The 21181-nt window shown below is 39.0% G+C and overlaps 1 protein-coding gene across 2 annotated transcripts in view; it reads left to right on the top strand.

Moving 5' to 3' along the window:
- Positions 1-21181, top strand: part of DPYSL3 (dihydropyrimidinase like 3) — a 114363-nt gene that overhangs the window by 679 nt on the left and 92503 nt on the right. The gene's annotated exons all lie outside the window — the stretch shown is intronic.

Here is a 21181-nt window from a genome sequence, read left to right as displayed (position 1 = left end):
ATGGAGGAGTAGGAGGAGGAAAAGGGCATCCTCCGCTGAATGTAGCGTGACCTCCTAACCCGGACCCTAGATTCGCTCGTCTCCAGTTGCAGCATCTTCGTGCGCACGCGGCACGGGTGCACAAGTCCCCCTGCCTGGCGCCGCGACCCTATCCGTGCCTCCCTACCAAGCGCCTGGGCCATCCGTTCTGGGTGGGTGTGTCAGCCCCGCCAGCCCGGGAAGGCTTAGTGATTTCCAGCCCTTTTCTCCGTCTGGGTTACCAACAGCACAATTGTCTTAGCCCCCTCTGGTCCTAGATTAAATCTCAACCCGGGTCACCAGGACAGAGAGCAAACTGAAGCTGGGAAAATGGGGTCATCTCCATAGTGCCTGGATCAAAGTACAGGATGGGTGGTCTCCCCTCTGCTCTTCAAACATCAAGTCTGTCCCTGAAACTTTTGGGTGTGGAGCCACTAGACTAAACACCCGAATCTCTAAGCCTTAATACGACATTTCACATCTGTGTTTGTAAAGAGTGTATTTGTGTACATAGCTTGGCACAAGACTGGGCATCACAAGGATCCAGCTGCCTCTGCAAGAATATCATTATATATTTTTAAAAATAGACAGGGTTATTAAGAGTGCATATGAAACTAGCACGAGCTGCAAATTCCTTGCTGCTCTTACATGCGCCAAAGCCGATTTCTTATGTATGTGTATTTTTGAGACGCTCATGTCACACTGAACTGACTGAAGGGATGTCATTGAAATCCAGCTTGCCCTGATTTATGTATTTATTTTGTAGAAAATCATGCCATAGTTAAGAGAATTCAGGACTTGGGCAGTGCTGGAAGATTCAAATTTAAAAGTGACACTTTTGAGTTGGGGAACAATAGTACTCAGATGCCCTCACCCTTGTCTAGGTAATGGCTGCAAAACATGTATTATTCTGCACTAATTTTGTTATGAATAATAACCTGAAATGGAAATGTCTGCCTCAGAGCAATTACAGTTAATGCTTATCCAGGTTTTAGTTATTTTTCCATTAAAATGCAGTGAGCCAGTGAAAGGACAGCATATCTCTTCACTGTTTGATTTTTGAAAGTTTAAAAACAAACAAAAAAACTGCTAATGCCACCAGGGAATGTAAGTACTTAAGTTAATTTTATTTAAAGGTACCATTTGCTAAACAATGTCGGCATCCCTCTGAATCACTCATTTAGTTTGCGATTTTCACATCATCCTTTGAATGTGGGATTTCTCTAGGCCCTGCTCACACAACCTGTTAGGGAAAACTTCTTATATTTCAGAAAGGCTTTGGCTGATTTGTAAACTGAGGAATAGCCCTATGGAATGTTATTGCCTCTCTTCAGACCTGACTTGATCAGTATAGAAATGGTCTCTTCCTGACTCTGAGGGGTGGGGGAAGTGATGGAAAAGGTTGGTAACAATTGCTATGAGTCAGTGCTACTCCTTTCGCTGGAACACCCCTGATGTAAGCAAGATAATATGCCTGGTTTGCAAGATTTAAGAATGGTAACTAGAGAGAGGGAAAATGTTCCTCCTTTAATCCCAGCAATTCTCCCTTTCCCCTCCCTTTTGCAAACCCTATACTTTTGGCTCCTAATTGAAAAATAATGATACAACCTAAGCATCATCAGGATTTCTGGGGCCACATGGTTATTTGTAAGTTTGGGCTTGCTGTCAGCTTCCTCCAGGCCATGTAATTATCTCTAATTTGGTTAAATCACACTGTTAGAAGAGACCACAGAGGTTATCTAGTTCTATACTTGATGGCTATTTCTTTGAGGGTAGGGATTGTATGTTTGGATTTATCTTTGTGGCTGGAATGCTTGGCGCATTGGAGGTACTCAATAAATGTTTGATGCACTAAACCTCCCTAATTAAGCTGTCTGTTTCACTACACAGATGCAAAATGATCATCTGGCTTCTGCTTAAATATTACCACTGTTAGGGAGCTCACTACATCATGAAGCAACTTTTGGACTATACTTAAAAAAACTAAATTAAGTCTAAATCTTCCTACCTGTAGTTACTACAAATTATTATTATATTTCTCTGGAAATATAAGAATAAATATGCTTCCTTATTCAGAGCTATTTTAATGATTTTAAGTATGTGAGCTCTTGTATCTGTCCAAAGAGGCTGAGTGATGTCACAGTGACAAATAACTCCCAAATCTCAGTGGACTCATCAAATAATAACAGCTTATTTTTTTGCTCCTACTACTTGTCTGACATGGGTCAGCAGGGAAGCCCTGTTCTTCATTATTATCCCTCAGAGACCTAAACTGATGGAGGCTCCATCTCTACAAATCTGTGGTGGGAAGAGTATGTTGCAAGTCGTACACAGACTCCTAATCCCTTGCTGAAGTGATGAACATGACGTATGCTCACATTTCATTGGCCAAAGAAAATCATATATCCATACCCAACTTCAAAGAAATTGGAGGAGTGCAATCTCACCATGATCCCATAAGACTAGAGATATTTGGCAAATAGCTCTAATAACTCTCCCAGATGTGGGGATGGATTACTGGGGTGAAACCAACTCTTACTGAGCATGGAATGTAAGCATGTAACAGCCTCTTTATGCCTCAGTTTTCTCATCTGCAGAATGAGGATAACGGTGACTTCTTTGCACCTAGTAAGTATTCAGCACATATTAGTTATTACCATTACCCTTCAATTCTACTGCCCTTTGTATGTTTGAGGGTAATTATTACACTCTCCCTAAATCCCTCTTTTTTAGCCTTATTATTCCTAGCTTCTTCAGCTCTCTCTTGTATGAGCACCTTGCCATTCTGACTTCCTTTTCAGGTTATACTATATTTTGTAAATATTCTTCTGAAATTACAGTGCCCGGAACTGAACATGGTGCTCCAGATGGGATATGGCCATGGCAAAGTGCATTAGACTACTTAATCTTCTGGATTTATACATAGCATATGCTTCTGTAGGACAAGATTACACCTAATAATTGTCTGTGTCCTTCTGCTGCCTCCATAGTAAACTCCCTGTTATTCAAGCTTTCAGAGACTTTTTCACATGAACTGTTGTTTAGCCATGATGGCCCCATTCTATGCTGTTACAATTGAATTTAAATCAAAACCAAAAGAAAAAAAAACCCCAGAAAACTTAACTATAGGATTTTATTTTTCTTCCTTCTGTAATATTTATCACTATCTTAGCTCATCTTTTTATTATGCTATAATAATTTTGAACCTTAATTCTGTGATACAGTACTCCTATCCCTAGCTTTGGACCATCTGAAGATCTGATAGTAGGTACCATTTTTTGAGCACTTTCTGTGTGCCTTTCATAAATATATATATATATATTTTTTTTTTTTTCTCATAGAAAATGATTGTACAGATAAGGAAATTGAAATCCAGAGACTCTAAATGTTTAGCCCCCAAATTGTGGGGGAAGCTAGAATTCAAACTCTGGTTTTTCTGATTCCAAAGCCCATGCTGTTTTCAGATTGGGAGGCTGCCTTTTTATTTTAATTCACCCAGCCTGACCATTGTTTCAGCTCATGACATGTTGACATAGGACAGGTCTTCCTTCCACGCTTCTAGAAACTTTCCTCCACCTTGCTACCAGCCCCATTATTCAGGGAAATTTTGAGAACAGTTGCTTCAAAATCTTTATTCTTTCAAGTTTCGATGCCAAGCCAGCGAAAGAAATTTTTTTTAAAGTGTATTGATAAAATCAAAATGTACTTTGTCTCTAGCATACCTGGTTACTAACTTCCATCTTAAGGAAATGAGTCTATTTAATACATTATGAAGAGGGTAAATAACAAAAGCATTTGGCAGGATAAAAATGTAGAAATGTCTTTGAGTCATAGTCCAAATGCCAAATTCCAGGTCTGAGGTATCAGTGGGTTCTAATATTGTGGTTCTGGACCTACTTGTAAACATCTTGTTAAATTATGCATTTTGATTTTTTTCATGATAGGCATTCATATTGCCAGAGTCCTCTGCTATTAGCTCACACAACTTTTTGTTTATAATTTTTGACACTAAGTGCATAGAAAAGCAATTCTAAGTGAAAATTAAATATTTTTCACCATTTCTCAAGATGCTTTTCCATGCACGAAGAATTTTCCTAGCAGTAAAAAAGTTACTAAGAGGAAGAGAATTATGATATATGGTCTGCCAAGAGCAAATGATACTGCAAAGACTTTGTCATTCAGCAAAAACAAAGTAGTGACATTATGATTGCACTGGTTTATTGATAACTGTCTATCAGGAGCCTTGGGTCATTTCTAGTTCTCTGCTTTCCATGTGAGCCAGTTTTGTGCAGGATGGTTCCTTTGTGAAGTGGGCAGGGGCTCTGGGTATAGAGGGAGAGAATTTGAAACAAATGAGATGTGGCTCTTATCTTTTTACCAATTGTCATTTGCTTTTTTTTGTTCTGGGCTAAAAGTTTTCAAAATGACTTCGAGAAATCGACATTCTCCTCCTTACCTTGCACAACAGAAAACAGCTGGAAATAGAATTCTGGGTTTATAAAGGCCTCTCTAGACATCAACATCCAAACCCTGTAGTGAAAGTGAATTTTACAAGGCCACTCTAATAAAGGAAGGTTTGTACCTAGTCTAGGAAGAAAAGCAACTGCTTACCTGGCTCCTAATCCACACTTGAATCTAGGAACATGTTTCCTTACCCAAACTTGGAAGTGTTTGAAACCTTTCAGAACCTTGGTTTAGTTTGACAGTAAGCATTTGAGGAACATAAAAAAATGTGTCTTCTAAGTAATGCTGCGATTGGCAGAGTTCCCTCAAAGTAATGGTCCCTGGAGAGAGGATTTTGCTGACGGCTCTTGTAAGTAATGTGTAAGACGGCCGGAGCACTGTCTGTGATTTTTGTCAGTGACTGCTAGAGCTGATTCTCATTGTGATTAATTTCCACTGGGCATTATCACTACAAATAATGTTACTATGAGACAGTGGAGAAAGCTTACTGGGATTAGGCATGTGACTGAGGAGAATGCTCTGTGACTGCAAGCTTAGCCCTCCATGTTTGGGAGGAGGCAGAAGGTCCATTTAGGTGTGCAAGCAGTTTTCAATTTAAGCTTCTAGAAAAATGTAAGGTTAAAATATATCTGTATTCTTAACATGGAAACATATGGCATCCAAAAAACAGTTCTACTCTACCAAACGACAATGAGATAAGGCAGAAAACACAAAATGAAACTGGATAAATTATTAGCAGTTTCAGCTTCCACACCCGATCTTTAACCTGCTGTCCAACTTGGGTAAGTTATCTCCCTTCTCTCTAAGTTATACTTTTCTCCTCTCTAAAATGGAGAGGCTGGACCAGATGGTCACTCTGGTAATGGTCTATACAGTTTTTTGAATGTGCATCTCTGTCCAGGATTCTTCTGAGCATGCTCCATATTTCATGTATATAAGGGTACTTCAAAAAGTTCATGGAAAAATAGAATTAAAAGATAATATGAATCTTTTCATGAACTTTTTGATATTCCTCGTGTGTGTGTAAATACATATGTATATGTACATACATGTGCATATATATAAATTACATACATGAATGCCATATTAATGTCTTATGACCATTATAAAATGCAAACCAAAAATATAAACTAAAAAAGAAGCGATAACATTAAATATGCAAATATAGACCCTGATTTGTTTTATTTATCTCAGTGGTTTGTCTTGCCCAGCCAATTGGGTGAGTGTTTGGAAGTCTGTGATCTCTAGACTAAGGACATAACAGTCAGTGGTTCTAATGGATAGTCACCAATGAGTTTATTGTCAGTTTGAGTTCTTTTATTGATGAGTTTCTAAGAGAAAAGTTCAAAACTGCTGAAGGATTATGATGATGCTGGTTAGTGCTCAATGGTCTTTATGAATATATATGTGGAATTGGGCCAGTGGGATGTGGTAACAAGGGCACAATAAATGTAATGAGGAGTCCCCAAATCTTCCTTTATCCACTGATTTTTTCTTTACTCATTTATTCATAAAACATTGATTAAAACCCAGCTATGTAGGTGCACATTAAAAACAAGTGCTGGAGAAACAAGATGAACCAAACAGGCAAATATTAGGAAAACATAAACTGCATTTCTTCATAATCTTCTGGAGATAACTGCTGTTAACACAGTAGTGCATTTACTTCTCATAGTGTGGTGTGTTTGTGTGTGTGTGTGTGATACATGTATTTTATTTTCAAAATAAGTGGGAAGTTGCAATATTTCCTTTTAAACAATCTTTACTCCTTGCTATGGTCTGAATGTTTGTGTCCCCCCCAAACTCATATGTTGAAATCCTAAACCCCATGGTGATGGTATTAGGAGATGGGGACCTTTGGAAGGTGATTTGGTCATGAGGGTGGAGCCTTCAAAAATGGGATTAGTGCCCTTAAAAAAGATGTCCCGGAGAGTTGCTTTGCCCCTTCCACCATGTGAGAACACAGCTGGAAAGGCACTGTCTATGAGCCAGAAAGCTGGCTTTCACCGGACACTGAATTTGCCTTGATCTTGGACTTCCCAGCCAAGAAATAAATTTCTGCTGTTTAAAAGCCACCAGTTTATGGTATTTTTGTTATCAGCAGCTTGTATGGACTAAGATACCACTTTTTTAAAAACCTAATAAGCTTAAATTTTAGAGCAGTTTTAGATTCACATCAAAGTTAAGTGGAAAGTATAGAGAGTTCCCATGTACACCCTGTCCTCACAAATATACAACCTTTCTCACTATCAACATCCCACACCAGAGTGGTTACAATTGATGATCCTGCATTGACACATTATTATCACCCAAAGTCTGTAAGTTACATCAGGCTCACTCTTGGTGTTGTACATTCCAAGGGCTTAGACAAATGTATAATGACATAAGTCTGCCATTGTAATATCTTACAGAATAGTTTCACTGTCCTGAAAATCCTCTGTACTCTGCCTAGTCATCCTTCCCTCCCTCCCTAACCCCTGGCAACCACTGATCTTTTTACTGTCTCCATAGTTTTATCTTTTCTGGTATGTCATACAGTTGAACTTTTACAGTATGTACCTTTTTCACATTGGCTTCTTTCATTTAGTAGTATGCCTTTAAGTTTCCTCCATGTCTTTTCATGGCGTGACAGCTCATGTCTTTTTAGCGGTGATTAATATTCCATCGTCTGGATGTATCACAGTTTATTTATTCAGTTACCTATCGGACATCTTTGTTGTTTTCAAGTTTTGGCAATTATGAATAAAGCTGTTATAAATATCTCTGTGGAGGTTTTTATGTTAAATACCAAGGAACATGATTGCTGGATCACATGGTGAGGTTATGTTCAGTTTTGTAAGAAACTGCCAAATTGTCTTTCAAAGTGGCTCTACCAATTTGCATTTGCACCAACAATGAATGAGAGTTCCTGGTGCTCTGCAGCCTCATCAGCATTTAGTGTTGTCAGTGTTCTGGATTTTAGCCATTCTAATAGGTGTGTAGTGGTATCTGATTGTTTTAATTTGCAATTCCCTAATGACATGTGATATGGAACATCTTTTCGTATGCTTATTGCCATCTGTATGTCTTCTTTGATGAGGTGTCTGTTAAGGCCTTTGATACATTTTCAATTTTTAATTTTTAACTCATGACCTTGTTGTTTTAAGGCTGTGCTCTAACCAACTGAGTTAACCAGCCAGCCTTCCAGTTTTTTATTGAGTTATTTGTTTTCTTATTGTTGAGTTTTAAGAGTTCTTTGCGTATTTCTGATAATAGTCTTTTATCAGATGTGTCTTTTGCAAATATTTTTCCCAATCTGTGCCTTGTCTTTTCATACTCTCAACATTGTTTTTTACAGAGCACAAGTTTTTAATAGTCCAGCTTATCAATTATTTCTTTCATGGATTGTGCCTTTGGTGTTGTATCTGAAAAGTCATTACCATACCCAAGTTTATCTAGGTTTTCTCCTTTGTTATCTTCTAGAAGTTTTATAGTTTTGCATTTTACCTTTAAGTCTATAATCCATTTGGAGTTAAGTTTGGTGAAGGGCATAAGTTCTATGTTTAGATTCATTTTTTTACGTATGGAAGCCCAGTTTTAGCACAATTTGTTGAAAAGGCTATTGTTCCATTGTATTACCTTTGCTCCTTTGCAAAAATCAGTTGACTATATTTATGTGGATGTATGTCCGCTCTCTATTCTGTCCCATTGATCTATTTGTCTGTTCTTTCACTAATATCACACTGTCTTGATTACTGTAGTTTTATGCTAAGTCTTGCAGTTGGTTACTGTAACCCTTTGACTTTGCTCTTCAATTTTGAGTTGGCTATTCTGGGTCTTCTGATTCTCCACTTAAACTTTAAAATCAGTTTGTTAATATCCACGGAATAATTTGCTGGGCTTTTGATTAGAATTGCATTGAATCTATAGATAAAGTAGGGAAGAACTATCATCCAATATTGGATCTTGCTATTCATGAGCATGGAATACTCATTTATTTAGTTCTCCTTTGATATCTTTCACCAGAGTTTTGTAGCTTTCCTCAATTAGATCTTGCACATAGTTTGTTAGATTTATACCTTAGTATTTCATTTTTGGGGGTGTTAATGTAAATGGTAATGTGTTTTAATTTTAAATCCAATTTTTTCAATGTTAGTATACAGTAAAGCAATTGACTTGTATATTAACCTGTATTCTGAAACCTTGCTATAATTGCTTATTAGTACCAGGAGGGTTTTTTGTTTGTTTTTGTTGTTGTTGCTGCTGCTGTTGCTGTTTGTCAATTCTTTCGGATTTTCTACATAGATAATCATGTCATCTACAAACAAAGACAGTTTCTTCCTTCCCCATCTGTATATCTTTTATTTCCTCTTTTTTTTTTTTCGTCCAATCACATTAGCTAGGATTTCCAGTGTGATGTGGAAAAGCAGTGGTGAGAGGAGACATCCTTGCCTTGTTCATGATCCTAGCAGCAAAGCTTTCAGACTTTTCTCACCATTAATTATGATTTTAGCTGTAGGTTTTTTGTACATGTTATTTATCAAGTTAAGGAAGTTCCCCTATATTTCTAGTCTGCTGAATTTTTACCATAAATGGGTGATGAATTTTGTCAAATGCTTTTTCTGCACCTTTTGATATGATCATGCGATTTTTCTTCTTTAGCCTGTTGATGTGATGGGTTACATTAATTGATTTTCTAATGTTGAACCAGCCTTGCATCCCTTGGATAAATCTCACTGGATATGGTATATAACTCTTTTTATACATTGTCAAATTTAATTTGCTAATATTTTGTTGAGGATTTTCACACCTCTGTGCATGAGACGTGTTGGTCAGTAGTTTGCTCTTCTTGTAATGTTTGTGTCTGGTTTTGGTATGATGATAATACTGTTCTTGTCGAATGAGTTAGTAAATATTTTCTCTGCTTCTATCTCTAGAAGAAATTGTAGAGAACTGGTATAATTTCTTCCTTAAATATTTGGTAGAATTCACCATAAACCCATCTGGCCTGGTGCTTCTTATTATGGAAGGTAATCAATTATTGATTCAGTTTCTTTAATAGATATAAGCCTACCTATTCAGATTTTCTGTTTCTTCTTGTGTGAGTTTTGTCAAATTGTGCCTTTCAGGAAATGGGTCTGTTGCATCTACATCATCAAATTAGTGGGCATAGAGTTGTTCATAATATTCCTTTATTCTTTTAATATCCATGGGATGTGTAGTGATGTGCCCTCTTTCATTTCTGACATTAGTTATTTTCATCTTTTCTCTTTTTTTTCCTTAGTTAGCCTGGATAAAAGCTTATCAATTTTATCGTTCTTTTCAAAGAACTAGCTTCTGGTTTTGTTGACTTTCTCTATTGATCTCCTATTTTCAATTTTATTGATTTCTACACTAATTTTTATTATTAGAAAATAAATTAATTTTAATTTTAAAAAAAAGAGCTCTTTTCTTATGCTGACTTTGGATTTACTTTGCTCTTTTCTTTCTAGTTTCCTAAGGTGGATATTGAGATTTTTGACTTTAGATCTTTCTTCTTTTCTAATGAAATACACTGTCTGAAATTAATATAGTCACTCCCACTTTCTTTTGATTAGTATTAGCGTGATATATCTTTCTCCATCTCTTTACTTTAATGTATATGTGTCTTTATATTTGAAGTGGGTATTTTGTACTCAGTATATAGTTGGGTCTTGCTTTTCGATCCACTGAAGATTTCTGTCTTTTAATTTACATTTAAGTTGATTATTGATATAATTGGATTAACAGCCACCATATTTGTTATGTCTTCTATTTTTTTATACTTATCCTTTATTCTATTTTCATCTTTCATACTTTTTCTGCCTTTTGTCATTCTACTTGTGTATTGTATATGATATTATTTTCTCCTTTTGTAGCATAACAATTCTAGGGGTTTTTTTCCCTCTTTTAGTGGTTGCGCTACAGTTTGCAATATGTATTTGCAACGAGTCCAAGTTCACTTTCAAATAACATTATATCTCTTCATAGGTAATATAAACACCATATAATAAAAAAAAACTTCTTAATTCCTCCCTCCCATTCCTTCTATCATTTCTTTCATTCATTTTAGTTATACACCATACATCAGTATACAGATGTACATAAGCATATGTAATTGAATACATTCTTGCTATTATTTTGAACAAACTGTTATCTCTTAGATTTGTTAAGAATAAGAAAAATAAAAGTTTTAGTTTACCTTCACATATTCATTGTCTGATGCTTTTCCTTTCTTTGTATAGATATAAGTTTCTCACGTATGTTATTTTCCTTCTCTCTGAAGAACTTCTTTTGACATTTTTTTGTAAGGCTAGTCTACTGGAACACGTTCCCTTAATTTTTGGTTGTCTGAGAAAGTTTTTATATCTTCTTCACATTTGAAAGATAATTTCACAGGTCAAAATTCTAGGGGTTTTGGGGGTTTTTTTCCTCTAAATAATTTAAATATTTTACTCCATTCTCTTCTGGTGACTGAGGAGAAGTCTGATGTAATTCCCATGTTTGCTCTTCTATAGGTAAGGTGATTTTTTCCTCCAGCTTCTTTCAAGACTTTTTCTTTATCTTTGATTTTCTGAAGTTTGAATATGATATGTCTAGGTGTAGTTTCTTTTGGCATTTATTCTGTTTGCTGTTCCCTGAGCTTCCTGGATCTGTGGTTTGGTGTCTGACATTAATATGGGGAAATAGTCAGTCATTACTGCTTCAAATATTTCTTCTGTTCCTTTTTCTCTTCCTTCTGCTTCTGGTATTCCCATTATGCTTAGGTTTGTTACACCTTTTGTAGTTGTCCCACAGTTCTTGGATATTTTATTCTGGTTTCTCTTCTGTCTTTTTTCTCCTTGAAAGTTTGGAAGTTTCTACTGTTATATCCTCAAATTCAGACATTTCCTTAGCTCTGTCTAGTCTACTAATGAGCCCAGCAAAAGCATTCTTCATTTCTGTTGCAGTGTTTTTGATCTCTAACATTTCTTTTTTATTCTTTCTTAGAATTTCTATCGGTCTCCTTACCTTATTCATCTGTTCTTGCATGTTGTCTACTTTTTCCATTAAATTCCTTAGCATGTTAATCATAGTGTTTCTAAATTCCTGGTGTGATAATTCCAACATTTCTGCCATGTCTAACTCATTCTAATGCTTGCCCAGTCTCTTCACACTGTGTTTTTTGCCTTTCAGTATGCCTTATAATTTTCTGTTGAAAGGTGGATATGACGTACTGGGTAAAAGGAGCTCTAGTAAATAGGCCTTTAGTAATGTAGTAGTAAGGTGTGGGGGAAGAGAAAGCATTTTGTAGTCCTGTGGTTAGTTGTCTGTCTTTTTGGTGAGCCTGTGCCCTTGGACTGTGAACCTCACAAGTGCCTCTCAGTCCCCCTCTCCTTAAGTGGGACAGGATGGCTGGAAGTGCTGGAATTGTGCACTTCCTTTTCCTCACTGGAAGGCTAGAGCTGGCTGGAGTTAGTATTTCCCTTAGTTAGTCCCCCAGGTAGGTTAGGCTCTGATAAAATCCCAGCAGGTTAGGCTCTGATAAAGTAGTTTTGTCAGAGGGCGGGCCTTAGTAAGATGAACAGAATGCTCTGGTATATTTCAAAATGGTTCCTCTCCCCTCCACCAGCCAGAAGCAGGAGGGGATTATTTTCTGATATTCACTGTGAGGACCTGGTAGAGCCCTTGCATGTAAAACTCACAAAATGCAGGGGACTCCTACATGACTGGGAAACCCTGAATTTTTTTAACTTCCAGAGTTTTTCACACTCAGCCTTCAGCAATTTGTCAATTACAGTTCAGGTTTTCCTTCCCCAACACTGGTTTCCCTGGAATTTTTTGCTTATAGGTCTCTTCTTGAGTATGTGTGATTCTCTGCATCCAACTCTCTGTCTCTCCAATTTTGGGGGTAGTAGTTTGCCCTGTGACCTCATTTCTCTGTCATATCTAAGAGGAGCTGACTTTTCAGTTTGTTCACCTTTTGGCTTGTCAGGATGGAGTGATGACCTCTAAGCTCCTTACATGTCGAACCAGAAACTCTAAACTACTTTTTAAAACTTATGGCATTTTCACAGAGCATGAAAGATTTTTCTAAAGCATAATTTATGATGGCTACATGCTATTACATTGTGATGTGTCACATATTTAATTATGAATTCCTTGTAGTTGGGCATTTATGCTTTTATCTTCAGTTTTGATTTCATGTTTATTTTCTGTTCTTTTGCTATTTTAAACAAGAAAGTGGTAGACCTCCTTCTAGATAAATCTTTGTCTCCGTTCATTTTATTACCATTTGTCAATGGAAAATTCCTACAAATGGCTGTGTGTGGCATTTTTATGCTGTAGGAACATGAGCATGGGATGGGTGCTTCCTACTTGAAACTTCATAGGCAGGACTGTAGGCTGTACAAAGCCAGGGAAGCCTATTGTGTAAATTCTGTAAGAAAAAGGAGTGCAGCCTGGGATGGAGGCAGTCAAGGAATCAGAGGTAACATTACATGGGCCAAATTATTCAACAGTAGATGATATTCAGGGACCACAGGAGCAGGTAAATGGGAACAAAGTAAAAGACGTGGGAAGAGAAAGAATTTTAAATCTTAGCTGAAGATAAAAAGAAAAGGAAAGAAAGCTAACATTGTAAAAGAAGATCTAACTAAAAGAATAGGGTTTTTCTCTACCAAAGTAGTCTCCTCAATAATCTCTTAGGGCTGGCCAGTTAGCTCGCTTGGTTAGAGCATGGTGCTGGTAACCACCGAGGTCAAGGGTTCAAATCCCTGTACCAACCCACCACCAAAATAAACAAACAAAACCTCAAATCTCTTAGAATTTTACTTTTCCCTGAGTCTGGGGCCACAAATATGAGGCTCCAGAGACATGTTCTAATGAAATGTTCTGTTTATGGGAGTATCTATTTATGCAAGACAATGAGGTCTCTAATCCTCATGACAACTCTACAAAATAGGTATTAATATTCACATAATATTCACAGAATCTTGAAAAGGTTACCCAAGTTGCTCTAATCACACAACTAGAAATGAGCAAAATCAGAATTTAAGCTCAAGGACTGTCTGATTGCTTTCCATGTACCACTATGCTCTTCTTTTCTGGTCTGGTGGCAGCTAAGCATTGATACTGCATGGGTTCCAGCTCCTATAACTAGCTTGACTAAGAGGATTAGCCAAAGTAAAATGTCTACAAGTGGGACTTTCCGGAGAGTGAGAACACAGGGCTCACACAATTAAAATAAGAAAGCAGAATTTGGTTATGTCCAAATAAAAGATGAACACAGTAGCTAAAACAGAAAATGTCAGAAGTGATGAGACCCTAGAAAGAGGCCAGGAGATGAAGCAAAGGAAGGAAGAAGTGGAGAAGGACTCACACAGTTGTCATGATGTGCCCCAAGTGCCTAATGATAATTTGTATTGGCTGCTGTGGCTTGCTGGTGGGCCAGCCTAATTTAAAGGCATCCCCTAAGGTGAGAGAGTATTCAAAGAATGTTGGCAGAGATAGGGCTCAAATCCAGGTTCACACGACCTTGAAGCCCACACACTATTCTCGATAGTCTCCACCAAGAGCAGAACCACTTGGTTTATTCCAAGATTCTAAATTCTGTCCAAAGAGAAAAGATATAATGCTGATACTGAATTGGAAGGAGCCTAGGGAGGGGCTTTTTTCCTCTGGCTAATATTCCCACATCCTGCCACATAGATAGAAATAAATAAAACCAATGAAATGGAATGTTGTGTGATAAATGGATATCGAGCGAGAAAGAAAAACAAAATACAATTGATGAATGATGATATTCCTTAAAATTGGTAGGGAGGGAAGGCTATATCCAGAGATAATAGTTTTCTCCTATGCACTACCCAGGGAGAACAGGAAGCTAGAGTGTGGTACACTTAGGGAATTTTTTATTGAGATTACAGGGTGGTAGGCGGGGAGTTTGAAATGGGTGTGAGAGTTTGAAATGAAGGTGGTGTTATCCGGCAATGCATGCTGTCAGCTAAGAGTTTGCAAACAAGGGATGCAATGTCTCTCAATGATCTAGAATGGGAGTCTGTAAAATTTTTCTATAAAGAGCCAGAGAGTAAACATTTTAGGCTTTGGAGGCTATAAGGTATCTGTTCCAACTACTCAGCACTGTATAGCAAAAGCAGCCATAGACAATATGTAAATAAATGGGTGTGGCTGTGTGCCAACAAAACTTTACTTACAAAAACAGGTGGTGGACCATATTTGGCCCATGGCCAATGGTTTGCCAATACCTGGTCTTGAATACAAGAAAAGAGGCAACAGGTGTGTGTGGGTGTGTGTTTGATGCTGCGTGTGTTTGTGTGTGTGTGCTGGAGTGAACAGCAGAGTGAGTCATATCAACTTTTCAGTATTAAAAGATTCAAAAATTTGAGGCAGATATCATAGCTAAGCAAGATAATCTGAAAGGCCGAGGAACACTTTTTCCCCTTTCAGGATGCCTGAGGTTGGAGGAGGAAATTAAAAATAAATATGTATCTGACTATGAAGGAGAGAACAATGCAAAATATTTAAAGAATGTAAATGTATGAAGTGGAGGCAAGGCTTGTTGAAGAACAAAGACAGGAGAAAAGAGGAAGTTGAAGAGGATAACCTTGAAATGACAGTGGGAAAGAAACAAATAAAGGAAGTCCGAGTGATAAGGAAGGAGGCCAAGCTTAAAATAAAGCTTTGCTGTAGTGCAAGAAGAAGGAGAGGTGGGAAGGCAGCAAACAGCTCGAAGCTACAAAGAAGAGAGGGAATGGCAGAAAAGGCCTCTTGAAGCTGCTAACAGCACATGACATTGTGCAGTGAATGGTGAAAATGCTCGGCTCATTCACTCTTAAGACATGTCAACAGATTAAATATGTGGAGTTTGCAGAGCTGAAATAATAGCTGTCCAATTTAGGTGTAATTAAGAATTTGCAGGGAAAGGGTACACTTGGGAGGGTGAGTCTATTCCCTTTTGGAAGACGTGTGCTCACTGTTCAGGAAATCTGACTTAGAGGTCAAGTATGCATCTCGGGCTTGGTCTACTTGAGGCATTCAGGAAGTCAATGTCTCCATGAACTCTTTCATTCATTTATTCTTTCATCCATTCATGGCCCCAATGGATATTTTCTGAGCATCCACCATGAGCTTCTTCAGGTGGATCTCTTCACCAGCAGTCAGAGGTCTAGCAGGTACTTGAAGGGATCGTGTTAAGGAAGTGATGGCAGCGTCAAAAATGAGCTCTCAGAAGAAGGGCAATGGGCCTCCTTCAGGCTAGAGAGGGAGAAGGCAGAAAATGGATAGTCATTAAAAGATTTCTGCATCACAAGGCAGATTCATCCAGCTAGACTATAGACTCTCACAACTAGAGGCAATTTCAAAGATCATTTTGCCCCACACTTTCACTTTACAAATAGGGATACTCAAGCCTTGAGAAGAGAATAAAGATGAAAAATAAAAATTGTTGAGTGTTTATTATACGCCAGGCACTGGCTTTTTTAATTGTGGCAAAATACACATAAGACAAAATTTACCTTTTTAGCCATTTTAAAGTACAATTCAGTTATATTAAGTACATTTACAGTATTTTACAATCATTACAACTGTCTAGTTCCAGAACTTTTCCATCACCCAAAGAGAGTCACTCCCCTTTCTCTCCTCCCACCAGTCTCTGGAAACCACTAATCTGCTTTCTGTCTCTATGGATTTACCTATTCTGGATATTTCCTATAAAAGGAATCATACAATATGTGGCTTTTTGTGTTTGGCTTCTTTCACTTAGAATAACGTTTTCGAGGTTCACCCATCTGGTAGCACCTATCAGCACTTTATTCCTTTTTATAGCTGGATAATATTTCATGGTACAGAAATATCGGATTTTGTTTATCTATACATCAGCTGATGGACATTTGGTTGTTTCTACTTTTTGGCTTTTGTAAATAGTGCTGTGCCAGGCACTTTTTAAAGCACTTTACAGTTATTAGTTTAATTCTGTTTACAAAAACTCTTGGAGAGAGTTACTATTATTATATCCTTTTTACAAATGAGAAAAGAAAGATTAGGTCACGTGACCACATTACACAGTTAGTAGAAGTGGATGGGGGGGGAAGTAGAGCTCAGACCCAAATTTCCTCCTTCCCAGCCCAGCACTCTTTCCACTCTACCCCACTAGCTCCACTGTGTAAGGAAGGACATGCCACTTGCTCCTGAAGCTCTTCCTCAGGGTCCACCACAGTCACATGTGCTCAGTATATTTTGTGCATAATAGTTGAATTAAATCCCTCTGCTGAATAATACATAGGAAACAAAAGGAGGGATTGAAGATTATTTATAAGAAGTCAGGACTTCCTGTCAAGATGGTGGAATAGATAGTACTCAGCATCACCCTCTCCCACAGTCAACCAATTTACAAGTATTAAAAAGCAATGACTGCCAAGCTGGGGCTGCTAGAGCTGAGGGGAAGAGGAAGAGAGACCCACAGAGTTCATGAAGGCAGGAGAAGCCACTATGAGAGAAAGAAACGATTGCTCCCATGGTTTCAAGCCCCAACCATTTCAAGGCTGGCCCTGGTGAGCACACAGAGCAAGAGCTGGCAAAAGCTGCAGCTGCACCCTTCATATGAAGTTGCTTGGAGGTTGCAGGGGAGAAGAGGGCCTTGGTGGCCCCAGGCCAGCAAGACCACTGACAGGGTTCCTGTGGACCCATATAGGAGGGAGAAGCCATAGACCACTGAATAAAGGAGCCACTCAGTGATCATTGAGTCACTGCAAGGGACTGGTGCATGGTGCACCCCATGAGAAGTGTTTGGAGTGTGGGTGGTGGGGGAGATGTGCCCACTGGCAGAACAGTGGGGCACAGCATGGACAGCTGGTCTGCCCTCCAATCATCACAGGCCTACTCAGTGGAGACTGGTCAGGAATATAGAACTGCAGGGGATGCGGTTTGATGAAAAGACTCAGGCCCAGACCAGAGTTTCCACATAACCCAGGTGTACTGGACCTCACAAGACCCAGAAGTGCTTACAAAGTCAACAATTAAAACCTGAGCTGCACAAAAAACCTTCCCCAGAGAATCAGCAGCAAAGCAGCAATTTAGCTCAACCACAGGGCCCAAGTGCTGAATCCCACAGGAAGTCCCCCCACTTTAGAAGTAACCAAAAGACAACAAATTAGTTCCAGTGCAGAGTTTAAGTGGTGGCGGTAGCGAACAATCCAACACAGAACTGAAAGAAAAATCAAAAAACCCACAGATCAGAGACAAAGTTCTGATATTAACCAGTAAAGGTGTTAATATCACCTTTAAACACCACGAAAAAATACTTATAAAACCTAGAAGGACTGCAAGCCCCTCAGGCTCCCAAGCTGGGGTGGGGAGATGCCAAGGGCCTCAGCCATGACCCCCTGATATCACCATCAGCCCAGCAACCACCACTGAACTGCCACCAGAAGTGCCCTGGGCTCCTGAGCCAGGCCAGTGGGGGACTGAGGTCCTCAGCCATGCCCACTAACATCTTCATCCAGCCCAGCATGACCACCAGGCTGCCACCGGAAGCACCCCAGGCTCCTGAGCCAGGGTAGTGGGAGGTCTCGGGCCTCAGCTACACCTCCCAGAGGTCCACATCCAGCCAAGCTGTGACTGAGTTGCTGCTGGAAGCCCCCTGGTCTCCACTGTTGGAATGAGGGGGGTGCCACAGGCCTCAACCATGCCCTCCCTCCTTCCTTTTCCTCCCATCCTATGCCCCTACCCCTATCCCTCTCCCCCTCCGCCAAGTGCTTTGCAACATCTTAGAATGTAAAAAGAAATAATAAATAATAAATAAATAAATAAATAAATAAGTCACCCTATGTCTTTTAATAGCAAATATATAAAACAACTGAAAAATTCAGTAACACGATATTGTAAATAATTTATGGCATATCCATATGACAGAATGCTGTTGAACCATTGAAGTTAATGCAGTGGAAGAATAATGCTGTGAGAAAGTGGTCTTGGTTTATTTAGTCCCTTAGTCCTTGGAAGGAAGGCATCATAGCTCCTTTGGTAGGAAACCTGAGATTAAAAAGGTTCAATAACCTGTACCAGCTCAAACAACTTGCAAAGCCAGATTTTTGTACAAATGCCCAAACCCACACCCTTAGCCATAATCAAAAATAAATCTAAGAGGAAATTTAACAAAACCTTAGCAGTGGTATATTTCTGAGCAAAGGGATAATGGATAACTTGTGTTTCTTCTGTTCCTTCAGCTATAGTTTCCACATTTTCTGCAATGCCTTGTATTGCTTTTGTTGAGTAAAAACAGTACATTTTCTCTTACAAAAAGAATTATGCTCAAATCAACCTCAAAACATAGCCAACTAAAAGAAGAGATGGGCCACAGAAAAATATAAAAATATAAAGAGCATGGGCCACAGCAAAAGTAAGGAACAATGCTGGCAAGAAATTCTAAATGGAGGCATGGTGTTGTGGTTACTTCTTTTACCATTTCAACATTTGGGAACAATGGATGCTGACCACTCCTTTTACCTAAATAAGCATTTCTATTTCACAATTCCTTGCAAAGTTCTTATGGTGATTTGAGAGAAAAGTTAATAAACCACACCAAATCCTATGCAGTTGTAGCCTGGTCCTGCGTGACAGTTGAAATTTGAAGCATTCTGTTATTTTAGTTATACGCCTCCATTTTCTAACCTCTGTCCAAAATTTTACTTTGCTCTCATTTCTGAATATTGCCAGTGAGCACTTGTTTGGGCCCCAATTCCATCTACACTGTGTAGTCTCCACAAGGGATTTGAGAAATAACTCTTTTTCATATTGTTAGTACAAGAACAATATTAGTTTGTTATTGTTTGTTCTGTTGATAGGAACAACTTCATGAAAACTAGTCATTGTCTCTAAGGACCTAGGTTGATATTTAATTCCAAATTTCCCCTTTCGAGTCCTGTCTCCTCATTCAATCAGCAGTGATGTGGCTCCACAATAGCTTAATATTGTCATCATTTCCATAGAAACCATCTGTAAAGCAGCAAACACAAGATTACACCCTCCCTGCAGGCTGGGGCAGGAAGGCCAGATGGGCTATGAAGGGGAAAGGCCCTGGATGAGACATAAATCACTTGGAGGGGGGAGGGTGATGGGGGAGGAAACCACTTTAGAGGAAAAATTGTGTTTGGTGCAGTCTTTGCCTCAGGGTGAAATTCCCAAAGGAAGTAGCCAGCAGTACAGGCTCCTTTCCAAGGCGAGTGTCTGGACTTGGTTACTTGCTGGGACCCTGGTGCTAATGAGGCCAGAGACAAAAATTTCTTCCTATGTGGTCTGCTGATTTTACAAGTCATCAGCCACAAACAGACAGACATAGAGTCCTTGTCAACTGTGTGTATGAAAATAGGGACAGAGAGTATCGTGTAGTGCCCACCCCTGGGTGCCAGGCTGGCCTCTTCACATACGTATCTCATTGGACCTTCACAGTTTCCCTGAGGGGAAGATACTATCCTGATTTTACAGATGAGGTAACTAGGCTTTTCTCACTCTTTGTCCTTTGGATCTCAGCTTCATCTTGAGTGTTTCCAGGACCCTTCTCTGGGCCCTCAAAGCTGGGTGAGATGTACCTGTGTGCTCCTGAATGCACCTCTATTTGATACTTACCATTCTGTGTTATAAACACGTGCTAACCTCTTTCCCACTAGCATGGGATCCCTTTGAGAGTAATGCCCTTAGCACCTAACACAGGTTGACTCGTAGTAGACATTCAATACATATTTTTGAATAAATGAGAAAGTCTGAGTAACTTACTCAAAATCTATCTTTTCCACAGTTGTGTCCCTGGGAGTTAGCACAGTGCCTGCGCATATGCAGACCCTCAATAAATATTTGAATGAAATAGCAAATGAATGCATATCAACCAGCTCATTGTACAATGTGTCAGGGAGTCAAACCAAGCTTTTTTTGACTTCAGACACAGTGTTGCATTAACTGGCAGGAGGTCATTGTCATGTTTGGCCAGGCAATTCAAAGTGAAAGGCTTTTTGTTAGTGGTTTTGTACAGTTTGCTTTCAGAAATACTTCTTATTATAAAATAGCTCTTGCATTTATCTGAAGCCACCCTCAGCCCTGTGGAAGAACATCTGTCTGAAAGCCAGGAGAAGAAGATGAGACGTGGTTCTCTTACTGTGTAAATTTGGACAAATCCCTTCACCTTTTGAGCCTTAATTTCTCAGATATTTTTAAAACAAAGTTTTAGTTGAGCTCAATATGAGAGTTTTGAGGAGAACTTCATCTTTAAAAAAAAAAAATCAGAAGTAATTGTATGCATAACCCCAACAAAACTGGAGTTGTTTGTATTGAGGCCATCCCCAATCTTCTTTTCATGTGCCCCACCTGCACCCGTTGGTAGCCTTTGGGGAAGCTCAGTGGAAAACGAGGTTTCTGGTGAACACAGTTTAGAACCCAGTAGAATAGATTATATTTAGGTCCCTTCTGGTTCTACAGTTCAAGAGTTCTAGAAATATGGGCACTGAACTCCACAAATTCTATAGCCAGTCTGAGTGATGGGTATGTGCCACCTGTCCTTGCAAATAGGCATCTTGATGGAGAAAAATGGGCATGGGATTTGGGGTCATGATTTCTGATTTTTGAACCCACAACCACCATTCCCTGAAGGATTATTCCCATTGAGCAAGTCATTTCACTTTCACGAGCCAGTTCCCTCATTTATAAACTGGGG

The sequence above is a fragment of the Cynocephalus volans genome, chromosome 2 (genome assembly GCF_027409185.1).
Source record: "Cynocephalus volans isolate mCynVol1 chromosome 2, mCynVol1.pri, whole genome shotgun sequence".
In the NCBI taxonomy this organism is placed as follows: domain Eukaryota; kingdom Metazoa; phylum Chordata; class Mammalia; order Dermoptera; family Cynocephalidae; genus Cynocephalus; species Cynocephalus volans.
Note: the sequence above shows the minus strand (reverse complement) of the source record. Positions and strands in the feature narration are given on the sequence as shown.